Consider the following 14097-nt stretch of genomic DNA (forward strand, 5'->3'; position numbering starts at 1 on the left):
TAACCGAAAAAAATTGTTAGAATTCATTAGTTATTAATTTATACTGTAATTTATAGTGCAACAAAAATATTTTCTTTTGCGTTAATAAAGATTTATTGACATAAACTGCGATAGTGAGGTTATGTATACAAAATCGAACTGATAATTAATATTGGAAAGTGAAGAATTTATATCAGATTAAGTGCGTTTTTATTTTCTGTTTATATTAATACATAATATCACTAGCGTGACACGGCATTTTTTTTAAATGTCTCATTTAAACATACACAAAGCGTCCTTATAAAATTTCAAAAATCCGCCACCATGAGCAGGTCGGTCGATTTTGCTTTGACACTTTGTTAACGCTCGGGGCGAATACTCTCCGGCTGTCATGGCGGTGTCGAAATGAAATTGCGACTGTCGAAATGAATTAGAATCAGGCCGTCTCACCTTGACTTTACAGTACAGATTCTTATGACCAACAGTGATGCCAAATTTTATCAGAAACAGGTTTTAAGCAAACATACTTTTTTCATTAATAACTAAAAGTCCACTTTACATCAACAATAAATTGGACAAGAAATTGACCAAGTTATTCAAGGCCAAATTTGACGTGTAAAAGCACACTTTGACATCTAAGTTTGTTCGTTATAAACTTCACGTGAAGAAATTGACGAAAAAGAAAATTGTTCTATTTTTTCATTTATTTGGCGTGAATTCAGTGTCACCAACCTGTGTCCATTTGGCGGGAAGTGGAAGTAGAGCTGTAGAGCTTTTTGTTTATTATTATTTGTTGAGAGTTGAGGGTGAGTCTTTCATGTTCATGACAACCTAAAAATTTTGATTGGAAAATGCATATAAGATGAGGGGGTGGGAAAATGGAAATTAGTGGCTTTTTTGCAGTTCTGTCTGTTAGTTTTGCTCTGGCTGGGTCTTTTTTGTTTAAACAATTATGTAAGTATTATAAAAATGTTTTCAATTTTCTGTATTCTTTAGGAAACGAATTATTTATGCATATTATTACCTGTAAATAGTAGTACCTATTTCCTATTTCTTTTGATTTTTAATTGTAAAGAATAGAAAAATTACCATTCATTTTAATTTTTTAGAATCAGCGGAAAGTGGTCTACAAAAAAACCAGGAAGGAAACGTATTATAGCCTTGTTGTGGCTATGAAAGGCAAAAGAAAGATACCTATAAAAAGTGTATTGACTAGTTGGAAGAAACTCCACATTGTCGATGCATAATAAGATATTACTTTATAAACAAATATCAAGACCTAGGAATGGAACCTGGATAATATAGTCATCAAGAAGATAGCAGGAGGTCATGAGCAACAACAACTTCATAAGTATGAGAATATTGAGGAAATCCAGCTCCTCGATATCTACTACTGGACAAACTAGAAGATTGAAGAGGACAAAGCCTTTTGAACTAGTTTGAGTGATAGGTGATAGTGAAAAAGCAGAGCGTAGTGCTTGTGTGCCTGTGTATGTTAGAATAGTGCACGATCTTGTTAGATTAGATAAGAGATGCTATAGGGTAAGCTCTTCATTTTAAGGAACAGTAGTAATTTAGGTTAAATTAAAATTGCTCATTGGTCAGTTATGACCAGATTGTAATTCTCTGATGTTTGGCAAAAAGGGCTGAAGTCAGAATTGCACATCAATAATGTTTTGATGATTTCTGGACCATAAAAAAAGTGTTGCATACTTAAACTGTATGTACCAATAAAAAGAGCCGATTTTTCTGGTCCAGAAATCATCAAAACATTATCGATGTGCAATTCTGACTTAAGCCCTTTTTCCCAAACATCAGAGAATTGCAATGTACAATTCAATACAAATGAATCATCATCGTAGTGATGATTATGGAAAAAAATATATATATATAGAAATATATATATTTTGTGCAATAAAAATGTTTATATTTATCAAGGATGTATTATTTGGTATGGCCACATATACTTCTGGTATATCGTCAGTGATGTGACAATACCTCCTATCTGCTTTTTCATGAATTTTGTAGGAGACGAAAAACCATTTTTAGGGTCATCTGTTTTCACATGTAAATTTTGACATGTTTTGTAGTAAATAGATAATTGAATTTACTACAAAACATGTCAAAAAATATCATATGAAAACAGGAGGTGACTGTAAAAAAAGTTTTTAGTCTCTCTTACAAAATGGTTAACAGTTAATAGAGAGACAGATAATCGAGGTTCCACTGTATAGTGAAATTTGGACACCCGACACCCCATACAAATTTTATGGGGGTTTTGTTCGTTTAAACCCCCCCCCCCCCAAACTTTTGTGTAAGTTACAATTGAATTATTATTGTGGTACTATTAAACACAATGTTTTTAAAACTTTTTTGCCTCTTAGTACTTTTTTGAAGTCAGTTTTTATCGTGATATTTTGAATATTTGTCAAATCCACCACATATTTGTATATGGTTAAGTACGATTGTAGAGACTAATAATATGAAAATTTATTTATGATTTACATTTTTAGGTATATTTTGAACCATTTTAAAAAGAAGCCATATCTTGATAAAAAGAGCTTTATCGAAAAAATAGAAAGAGGTAAAAAAGTTTTAAAAACACAGTGTTTAACTAATGGTACCGCAGAAATAATTTAATTGGAACGTACCCAAAAGTTTGGGGGGGTTAAAGGGAACAAAACCCCCATAAAATTTTTATGGGGTGCACAAATTTCACTATAATTTTTCTTTAAGATGTTACTGCAATAATATTGCTTCATGTCCATTTTCAATAAAAAATCTTTAATAGTTTTCGATATATTCGAAAAAATCGAATTTTCATTTTGTATCTTCAAAGGGCTGTAACTTTTTTTGTGTGCATATTTGTACTAAGGTAAGTTAGGTTCATTCAAATTATTTTTGGTCCCAGAATATGTGATTTAATTTACGACCAATCTTTTCGGGACACCCTGTATAATAAATGGGATAGCTGGCTTAAAAATTCATAATCTACGTTCTGTAGAAAATATACAGTTTTTGGTTTCTTTTTAACTAGATCTTAATATCTAACCAAGCATTTTAAGACCTTTTTATTATTTTTTCGATGATATATTCATGTTTTTAGTTTGTTCAAAATATTCTAGATGATTGTACACTATAATAGATAGCCAACTAAATAAACACAAAAATTTTATTTTTGTTACAGCCTGTATATAAGTTTACCTATATATACAGTGCATTACGCACCACCTTAAAAATTGGGCATTTTTGATGTCTCGAATTTCCTAAACCTGTTGTCCCATCTAAGTGATTTTTTTATAATAATATAGCCTGAGGCTATAGGTTACTGCCTTATGCTTGTCATGCACGGGGAGCTATACTGTAATATATATTATATCACGTCGCTCTCTATAGTAATGAGTGAGCCTGCACATACGGAACCATTAGTTCCCTGTCTGCAGGCTCACTCATTACTATAGAGAGCGATATGATATAATATACATATATTACAGTATAGCTACCAGTGCATGACAAGCTTAAGGATGTAACCTATAGCCTAGGCTATATTATAAAAAAATCACTCAGATGAGACAACAGGTTTAGAAAATTCGAGACATCAAAAATGCCCTATTTTTAAGGTGGTGCGTTAATTTCTTGGAGAAGTGTATTGTAATTTAATGTAAATAATGTAATATCCAATAATTGTAATTTAATATAAGATGTAATATAAGTTCCTTAAAAATATATTTTTTATTTCCCACCATACATTCTCCACAGGTCTAAATATCGATGCTAGACGTCCACCGGAGGTCCTCTCAGGACGTTAGATGGACGTTCGGCAGCAAGACATTGGACCAAACTGGGACATCCTATGAAGGTCCAATTGACATTCACTGAACGTCCCCTCGGACGTTAGGTGGACGTCCATTGGACGTTTGGCAACGTGGCATTTGGACCAAAATAGGACGTCCTGTTAAGGTCCAATTTACGTCCCCTAGGACGTCCGATTAAGGTCCAATGTACGTCCCTTCGGACCTTAAGTGGACGTCCAACAGACATTCGGTAGCGCGACATTTGGACCAAAATAGGGCGTTCCTTGGACGAAAACGGACCTCCCTAAAGTCTGTGAAGGACATCCTTGTGCTATTAGGGATGTAGGTATATAGTATCTTTATTCTATTATATTCTACTCTATTTCAAACCTATTCTATATAAGTATCTACACATTACACCTATTATCATCATCATCATTCTCTTTGCCTTATCCCTATGCAGTGTCGGCTTCCCTAATTGCATTTCTCCACACAATTCTATCTTGAGTCATATCAATGTTAATCCCCTTTACCAACATGTCCTGCCTTATCGTCTTCTTTGGTCTTCCTCTCCTACTCCTTCCAGGAATCTGCACTTCAGCTATTCTTCGTATTGGGTGATTAACGTCTCGATGTTGAACATGACCAAACCATCTTAACCTATGCTCTCTCATTTTGGCATCAATTGGTGCCACACCTAGACTTCCCCTAATATACTCATATCTAATTTTATCCTTCTTTGTCACTCCACTCATCCATCTAAGCATTCTCATTTCCACCACATGCATTCGTTGTTCCGCTTTCTTTTTCACTGCCCAACATTCAGTTCCGCGCATCATAGCCGGTCTTGTGGCTGTTTTATAGAATTTTCCCTTCAGCTTCATTGGAATTTTTCTGTCACAACACACCACTCGCTTCTTTCCACTTCATCCATCCAGCCCTAATTCTACTGCATGCATCTCCATCTATTTCTCCATTACTCTGTAATACCGATCCTAGGTACTTAAAACTATTGCTTTTCACAATCATTTCACCTATTATATTATATTTTACTTTATTCTATACTATATATCTATTCTAATCTATCTATATATTTCATTTAATCTGTTACATTCTACTCTATTCTGTTTTAAATCAAATACTTTATTAGTAAGTATCTACATATATATTACATCTATTCTATTATATTCTACTCTATTCTATTTCAGTTTATTTTATACTATATATCTATTCTAATCTATCTCTCTATTTTATTTATTTTATTAATCTGTTCTATTCTATTCTGTTTCAAATCAAACACTTTACTCAAACAAAGAAACAAACGACATTCAAAAGCTTCTAATAAAAAAATCATTGCATTGGTACTACTGAAAATATTGACATTTTTACAACATTTATTCCAAGTTCCTTCAATTTTTTTGAGGACAAGAAAATTTTGCTTTCAAGAAATTCACGAATTTATTGGCGTCAAGTTAATAACGAACAAACTTGGATGTCAAATTGTGCTTTGAGAACACGTCAAATTTGGCCTTGAATAACTTGGTCAATTTATTGTTCAATTTATTGTTGATGTAAAGTGCACTTTAGGAATTAATATTATTGACATCTTGTGGCTGTCAGGGGTTCTAAAACATTTTTTTTTCGAAAAATACCTTTATGTGAACAAAATAAAAATAATTTTGTATAAAACATTTATACAGGGTGACCTGAAAAGATTGGTCATAAATTATACCACATATTCTGGGGTCAAAAATAGTTCGATTGAACCTAACTTACCTTAGTACAAATGTGCTCATAAAAAAAGTTACAGCCCTTTGAAATTACAAAATGGAAATCGATTTTTTTGAATATATCGAAAACGATTAGAGATTTTTTATTGCAAATGGACATGTAGCGTTCTTATGGCAGGAACATGTTAAAACAAAATTATAGTGAAGTTTGTCTACCCCATAAAAATTTTATGGGGGTTTTGTTCCCTTAAACCTTCCCAAACTGTTGTGTACGTTCTAATTAATGTGGTACCATTAGTTAAACACAACGTTTTTAAAACTTTTTTGTCTCTTAGTATTTTTTCGATAAGCCAGTTTTTATTGAGATGCGGCTCCTTTTTAAATATATTTACATAAAAAATTTATGGGGGTTTTGTTCCTTTAACCCCCCCAAATGTTTGTGTACGTTCCAATTAAACTATTATTGCGATATCATTAGTTAAACACAGTGTTTTTAAAACTTTTTTACCTCTTAATATTTTTGGATAAAGCACCTTTTATTGAGATATGGCTTATTTTTTAATATGGTTCAAAACATACCTAAAAATGTAAATTATAAAGAAATTCTCATATTATTACCAGGTCTCTTATATTGGTCCAAGAGCTGTGAGACATTTTTGAGTAGGTATTTTAGGCAAGCTGAAAATTTTTCAGGTGACTCTTCCATAATAGCCTAATACAAAAATGCCGGTCTGGCTGGAGGGTAGCGGTTATTTTCCCCAAAAATCCCCCCCAAAGTTAAAAAAGGGTAAAAATTGTTATTACAAAAAATATCATTGACGTGACTTTAAAGTAAATTTAAATATTCAAATATTAGGAAAATAAACAAGCCAGGCGATTTGAGGGCGATTTTAGCTCTGCAAGATACTTGCATGGGCGTCCCAGGATTATTTTCAGGGGATGCATATTAACTTCAGAAGATTTTATCTGAATCTGTACATACTATTAACAAGTATAAAATATACAACTATACATGCATAGCTATGTATATTCCTTCTGGACAGGGAGGTACAATTGTTATTTTGACAGGGTATTTTTTAATATTAAAAATAAATATTCTAAAAAAGGCAGCTTTTTGGTGAAATTTTTCAACTGCCATGTGATCAAACAAATTACGGGTTCATATAAATGAAAAGCGCTATAGGTAAGCAGCAGTGTGAGAAAGAGCGTATACCGATAGCTGTTTGCGTCCTCTGTTCTAGCGAAGTGAGTCCGTTCGCTCGAGAAAAATCACGTGACCTGGTGATACCCATGTTGTTGTGCCTCGAAACGTTAGAGTAATTGTTATATATTATAGTTTTTTAAGTAACTTTTCCTTAATTAAAGGAAAATAATACGTACTATACAATAGATTTTGCAAATATGATAGGAAATGACAAATTTATTATTATAAATATATAGGTAGAAAATTATAAAACTATAAACTAAATAAATTCTGTGTCCGAATCTTGTACTTCTTCTTCAAACTCCTCATCTGAGCTTAAATATTCATTATTTTCTTCTTCGTCAGACTCCCCTCGAGACTCAGATTCTTCTTCTACATGAACTGTAGATAGTTGTAATATGCATTTAGAATTTATTAAAAATTAATTACTGATTAATTAATTGATTTGCTACGTATTCTCTGTCATTTTGTACGGAGTCGAAGCCTGCACAACCACGGGCGCATCTGAAGAAAGACTTGCCATTGTTGAGATGTGGTGTTATCGAATAATGTAAAAAAATAATGTACACAACACGTAACAAACGCGGAAACATTAAGAAAGATGAAAATTAGACAAGAAATACTCAACACTATGAAGGAAAAAAATTAGCTACTTTGGTCATATACTAAGAAATAAAAAACCTGATGTGATTGGTTATATAAGGAAAAGTATTAAGTATTGGTTTTAAAAGAAAGAATACGTAGCAACTCAATTAATTAATCACTAATAATCTTTTAATTAACTCTAAATACATATTATAACTATTTACAGATTAGGTAGAAGACGAATCTGAGTCTTGAGGGGAGTCTAACAAAGAAGAAGAGAATGAATATTTAAGCTCAGATGAGGAGTTTGAAGAAGAAGTACAAGACACAGAATTAATTTAGTCTATAGTTTAATACTTTTCTACCTATATATTTATAATAATACATTTGTTTTTTTTCTATCATATTTGCAAAATCTACAGTGATGAGCGCGCTAATAACCGGCAAAACAGCTCAAAAGATGGAAAACATAATACATCTCGAAACAAAAAGAGATGAAACTCTTTTTGTTTCGCAATGTGTTATGTTTTCAACCTTTTGAGCTATTTTACCGGTTATTAGCTTGCTCATCACTGTATTGTATAGTACGTATTATTTTCCTTTAATTAAGAAAAAGTTACAACAACATGGTTATCGCTAGGTCACGTGATTTTTCTCGAGCGAACGGACTCGCTCAGTTAGAACAGAGGACGCAAACAGCTATCGGTATACGCTCTTTCTCACACTGGTGCTTACCTATAGCGCTTTTCATTTATATGCACCCGTAATTTGTTTGATCACATGGCAGTTGGAAAATTTCACCAAAAAAAACCTGTCTTTTTTAGAATATTTATTTTTAATATTAAAAAATACCCTGTCAAAATAACAATTGCACCTCCCTGCCCGGAAGGAGTGTACATAGCTATGCATGTATAGTTGTATATTTTATACTCGTTAATAGTATGTACAGATTCAGATGAAATCTTGTGAAGTTCAGATGCATCCCCTGAAAATAATCCTGGGACGCCCATGCAAGTATCTTGCAGAGTTAAAATCGCCCTCAAATCGCCTGGTCTGTTTATTTTCTTTATATTTGAATATTTAAATTTACTTTAAAGTCACGTCAATGGTATTTTTTGTAATATCAATTTTTGCCCTTTTTTTAACTTTGGGGGGGATTTTTGGGGAAAATAACCGCTACCCTCCAGCCAGACCGGCATTTTTGTATTAGGCTATCATAGAAAAGTCACCTGAAAAATTTTCAGGTTGCCTAAAATACCTACTCAAAAATGTCTCACAGCTCTTATACTATATAGTCGTACTTAACCATATAAATATGTGGTGGGTTCGACAAATATTCAAAATATCTCGATAAATACTGGCTTATCAAAAAAGTATTAAGAGGCAAAAAAGTTTTAAAAACGTTGTGTTTAACTGATGATACCACAATAATGAATGAATTAGGACGTACACAAAAGTTTGGGGGGGGGGGGGTTTAAGGGAACAAAACCCCCATAAAATTTTTATGGGGTAGACAAACCTCACCATAATTTTGTTTTAAGATGTTCCTGCCATAAGAATGATACATGTCCACTTTTAATAAAAAATCTCTAAGAGTTTTGGATATATGAAAAATAATCAATTTTCATTTGGTAACTTCAAAGGGCTGTAACTTTTTTTGTGTGCACTACTGTATATAGGTAAACGAGGTTAAGTCAACCTATTTTTAACCCTAGAATCTGTGGTATAATTTATGACCAATCTTTTCGGGACACCCTGTATAATAATGTATTTAAGCGCATAAATATGTTAAACCTTAATAAATACGTAACGTAGGTACCTACAGAAATAATTAGAATACATTTAAACTACATATTTTAGCTTCTTTCTATAATCCCGTCTTTCTCACTTTCACTGCCACTGTCGTAGGGTGTAAACACATTAAAATTACATTAATTTCATCTTGGAAATCAGTCATTAAGAATAACAATAAACTGCAATTAGGATCCAAATTTTCCAAATAACCAATGAGTTACTCAATAAAATGTTATATATCAGTAATAATTTTAAGCTTATTTAATATTCTTTGTTATAATTTAATTTAGGTGAACTGACCATCAACAACTATACTTTATTTTTATTCTCAACTGTAGGACCTGGTAGTCCATGTGGTGAGACCGCTCCCGTCTGAAAAACATTTCTGATTTGGTTTCTCTGCGGATTCATATTCAAAAATGTCCCCTTTAAACAAATCTGAAGGGTGCCGGACGAAATTTTTGGGCAGAAATTGTTTAAACAATTGCGCGCCGCACCGACAAAAAAACCCGATGGACACGCATAATTAACAATTAAAAAACTACGGTCTAAATTAAAGTTAGACCCGATAACTCTTCGTAATCTTGAAAATTAATGTTTAAACTTTAATCCAAGTTATTGGCACCCTTAAAAATACTAATTTAAATATGAGTTTTTAAGCCTCGAAAATGCGTATTTTCGCATTTTTTAGATTTTAAATCGCCTATAACTCGAAAACCCTCCCTCCTACAGAAAGGAGAAAATGGAGGAGAATATACAAAAAATTATGGAAATGATGGCAGGAGTAAGTCTAAAAATCGAGGAACAATCAAGAGAACTTAGCGAGATGCGTAGAGAGCAGAAAGAATATAGAGATGAAATAAGAGAGCTACGCCAGGAGAATGTAACATTAAGAGAAGAAAACACGAAACTAAAACAGGCAGTTTATCAAATAGAAGAACGGCTTGAAAGTTTAGAAAATCAAAAAAGGCGGAAAAATATAATTATACAGGGATTGAACATAGATACAAATGGGCCAGATATCCTAAAACATGCAATGAAAAATTTTATGCAGACAGAATTAAAAGTAGATGTACAAATAGAGAAGGCTCTGAAGTTAGGAGAAAAAGTTTGTCTGGTTGAGATTGAAAAGGAAGAAGATAAAAGAAAAATCATGCGAAACAAAACCAAATTGAGAAATCGAGAAGAAGGTCTAGTTTATATCAACGATGACCTATCAAAGAACGACAGAATTGTACAGAAACATGTCAGACAAAAAGCGCAAGAACTAAGAAAGGAAGGGAGAAAAGTGAAAGTAGGGTATAAGAAAATATATGCCGATCATGAAATATGGCGCTGGGATGGAATGACCCAAACGTTGGTGGTAGAGACCAAAGCAAAAAACTAAGCAATAGCAATGAAAGGAAACAAATGACGACGAAAAATGCAAAGAATAGGATTACGAACTATGGAAATAAAACAAATCAAGACAGCAATAAAAAATAAAAGCCGAAAAACGACAAGATACAGTTTGCAACAGGGATAAATAAGAAGGAAACGACGCAGGCAATGGACAAGGCAATAAGTAAAGATAACAAAAAGAAAACTAAAGTCAACTTGGGTACATGGAATGTAAGAGGCACATACGAAACAGGAAAACTCAAAGAATTAATTAGAGAAATTAAAAGATATAATGTAGAAATAACAGCTTTACAAGAGACAAAACAATTGGAAACAGAAATAGTAGAAATAGAAGACGTGGTATTTTTTAAAAGCGGGGGAGAAACCAGAAGGTTAGGAACAGGTTTTATAATACAGCGAAAATGGAAGGAAAGGGTAATGGCATTCCAACCAATATCAGATAGACTATGCACAATAAGATTAAAAGGGGACAAACGAAACATAAGTATAATAAATGCACACGCACCGATTGAAGATGCCACAGAAGAAGAAAAAGATGAATTCTACGAGCAATTGGAAAGAGAATATGATAAATTACCAGGGTTTGACATCAAAATAATAATGAGAGACTGCAACGCCAAAGTAGGAAGAGAGAATATATACGAACACATAATAGGGAAATATAGTAAGCATGAGGTGTCGAACGATAATGGCCAAAGAATAATAGGCTTTGCAACAGAAAGGCAAATGGTGATACGAAGCACACAATTACGCCGAAAAGATATATATAAAGGAACGTGGATTTCCCCTGATAAGAAGACAGTAAATCAGATAGACCATATTTTAATAGAGAAGAAGCATGCAAACAATGTAATAAATGTAAAGAGCATGAGAGAAGCGGACTGTAACTCTGACCACTACCTGGTGAGAGCAGAATATATAATCGAGCATAACATAAAGCGAAACAATAAAACAACAGAAAAAATTGGAAAACAATTTAACATAGGACTACTAAAAGATAACAACACACAGAAGAAGTATGAACAGGGAATAACCAACAGACTAATCAGGGAACAAGAAACGTCAAGCCCAGACAAACAATGGCAAAATATCAAAGAAGCAATCTTGGACACAAGTAAAGCAATACTAGCGAAAACCAAAAGAAAACACAAAACAAAAGATTGGTATGATGAAGAATGTCAAGAAATAGCAGAAGCAATAAGAAAAGTAAGACTCAAAAATCTCACAAATGACGAAGAAAGCACTAGAGAAGAATACAGAGAATTGAGAAAAATCATGAAAAGAAAATGTAGAAGCAAAAAGAGAAAATACAACGAGAACAAACTGAAAGAAATAGAAGAAAAATTTCAAAAAAAAGAAATAAGATCATTCTACCAGGAAGCAAAAAAAATGGAAAGAGGATATCAAAAAAACAACCCATATATGAGAGATGATAAAGGGATGTTGCTAAATGAGCCTGAAAAAATAATGGAAAACTGGCAAAACTATTTCACAGAACTGCTAAATAAGAGCGAAGTACAAAAGGAAACAAAACATGAAATTGAAGATGATCAGATAGCAATAGAAATACCCACAGAACAAGAAATAAAGAACGAAATAAAGAGCTTGAAAAATAACAAAAGCCCAGGAATAACAGAAATATCGGCCGAAATGATAAAATCAGGAGGGAAAAGACTACAGAAAGAGATATATGTTCTGATAAAAAGAATATGGGAAGTAGAAAAAATGCCAGAAGAGTGGACCATAGCAAGAATATGCCCTATACATAAAAAAGGTGATAGAATGCTATGCGAAAACTATAGAGGCATCGCACTATTAGAAATAGTTTACAAAATCTTGGCACAAAGTATAAGTAAAAGGCTAAGTCATTATTCGGAAAAAATACTGGGGGAATACCAGGCAGGTTTTAGAAACAACAGATCAACGACTGACCAAATATTTGCCTTAAAAGAAATACAGACTACCTGTTACGAACATAAAACAGTACTATATGCTTTGTTCATAGACTTTAAGCAGGCTTACGACACAGTAAATAGACAGCAGATGTACGAACTGATGAAAGAATTGGGGATACCAAGTAAAATTGTCAAGATGATAAAGATGACGATGGAAAACACAACAAACGAAATAGCTTGGAAAGGGTATACATCCAAAAAGTTTGAAACCAAGGAAGGATTACGACAAGGAGACCCACTATCAACAATGGCATTCAATCTAACATTGGAAGGAATAATCAGGAAAAGCAGAATAAACATGCAAGAAACGATATTTAAAAACGGCCACCAATGCATAGCATTTGCAGATGATCTGACGCTATTAGCAACAAGCAAAAAAGAACTACAAAAGTTAATGAAAAACATAATAACAGAAGCCAAAAAATTCGGACTTAAAATAAATGAAGAAAAGACAAAGTATATGATAATGGGAGAGATCCAAAAAGAAAAAGAGAATAACATCTTAGTACAAATAGATGGAGAAAAAACATACTCGTTTAAAAGAGCCAAAGAAATTATTTACCTGGGAGCCAAAATAGATGAAAATGGTCATGAAGAAGGGGAGATAAAGGCAAGAATAGCTAAAGGAAATAAAAAATATGGAGCATTACGCACATTATTGAAATCCAAATACGTATCAAGAAAAACAAAAATAAGAATTTATAAGACTGTTATCAGACCTACAGTAACATACGCAAGCGAAACATGGGTGCTCAAAAAGTCAGACACAGACCTGTTAGAAATTTTTGGCATTCGTTTACTTCCCATTCTCTCTATGTGCCCCAAGTATCGTATTCTCTGTGCTTTGATCGTCGTCGTAATCGTTGGCTCTTGATATAGTTCTTCCAATTCTTTATTGGTTTTTCTTCTCCACTGACCTTCTATTTTCACACCTCCATATATTGCTCTTTGCATTTTTCTCTCCCATCTTAAGAAAATGCAAAGAGCAATATATGGAGGTGTGAAAATAGAAGGTCAGTGGAGAAGAAAAACCAATAAAGAATTGGAAGAACTATATCAAGAGCCAACGATTACGACGACGATCAAAGCACAGAGAATACGATACTTGGGGCACATAGAGAGAATGGGAAGTAAACGAATGCCAAAAATGGTACTTTCACGAAAACCAATACAAAAGAGGAGGAAAGGCAGGCCAAGGAAAAGATGGAAGGACAGTGTATATGAAGACTTGAAGAAAAGTAACATTGAGAGATGGAAAGAACTAGCATTGGACAGAAGGAGATGGAGAGAGGTTGTGAAGGAGTGTATAAAAAGACTGAAGTGTATTTAAATAAAATTTATAAGTTATGTAAGTTATATTAAGTTATTTACTATATTATTTATGTAATCAGATATGTAAACATTTTAGCCCTAGGCCTACACGGCCTGTTGCGCTTAATAAATAAATAACTCGAAAACTGTCAGTTTTTGAGAAAAATCACAAGATACCTTTCTTGTTTAGAATGACCCAAAAAAACTAAAAATATATATATTTTTTTGGAGCAATAAAAGGTGATCTTATGTATTTGTTTAAAAAAATTGTTTAAACAATTTCTGCCCAAAAATTCCATCCGGCACCCTTCAGATTTGTTTAAGGTGACATTTTTGAAAATGAA

General features: G+C 33.0%; 1 protein-coding gene and 1 long non-coding RNA gene across 2 annotated transcripts in view; one reads left to right on the forward strand and one right to left on the reverse strand.

Moving 5' to 3' along the window:
* Positions 1–14097, reverse strand: part of LOC126891705 (putative odorant receptor 85d) — a 101122-nt gene that overhangs the window by 31479 nt on the left and 55546 nt on the right. The window lies entirely within an intron of this gene.
* On the forward strand, positions 632–1912 carry LOC126881059 (uncharacterized). The gene is made up of 2 exons (XR_007696709.1): positions 632–933; positions 1089–1912. It is a non-coding gene; the product is annotated as an uncharacterized LOC126881059 (long non-coding RNA).

Source organism: Diabrotica virgifera, chromosome 1 (assembly GCF_917563875.1).
Source record: "Diabrotica virgifera virgifera chromosome 1, PGI_DIABVI_V3a".
NCBI classification, from domain to species: Eukaryota; Metazoa; Arthropoda; class Insecta; order Coleoptera; family Chrysomelidae; genus Diabrotica; species Diabrotica virgifera.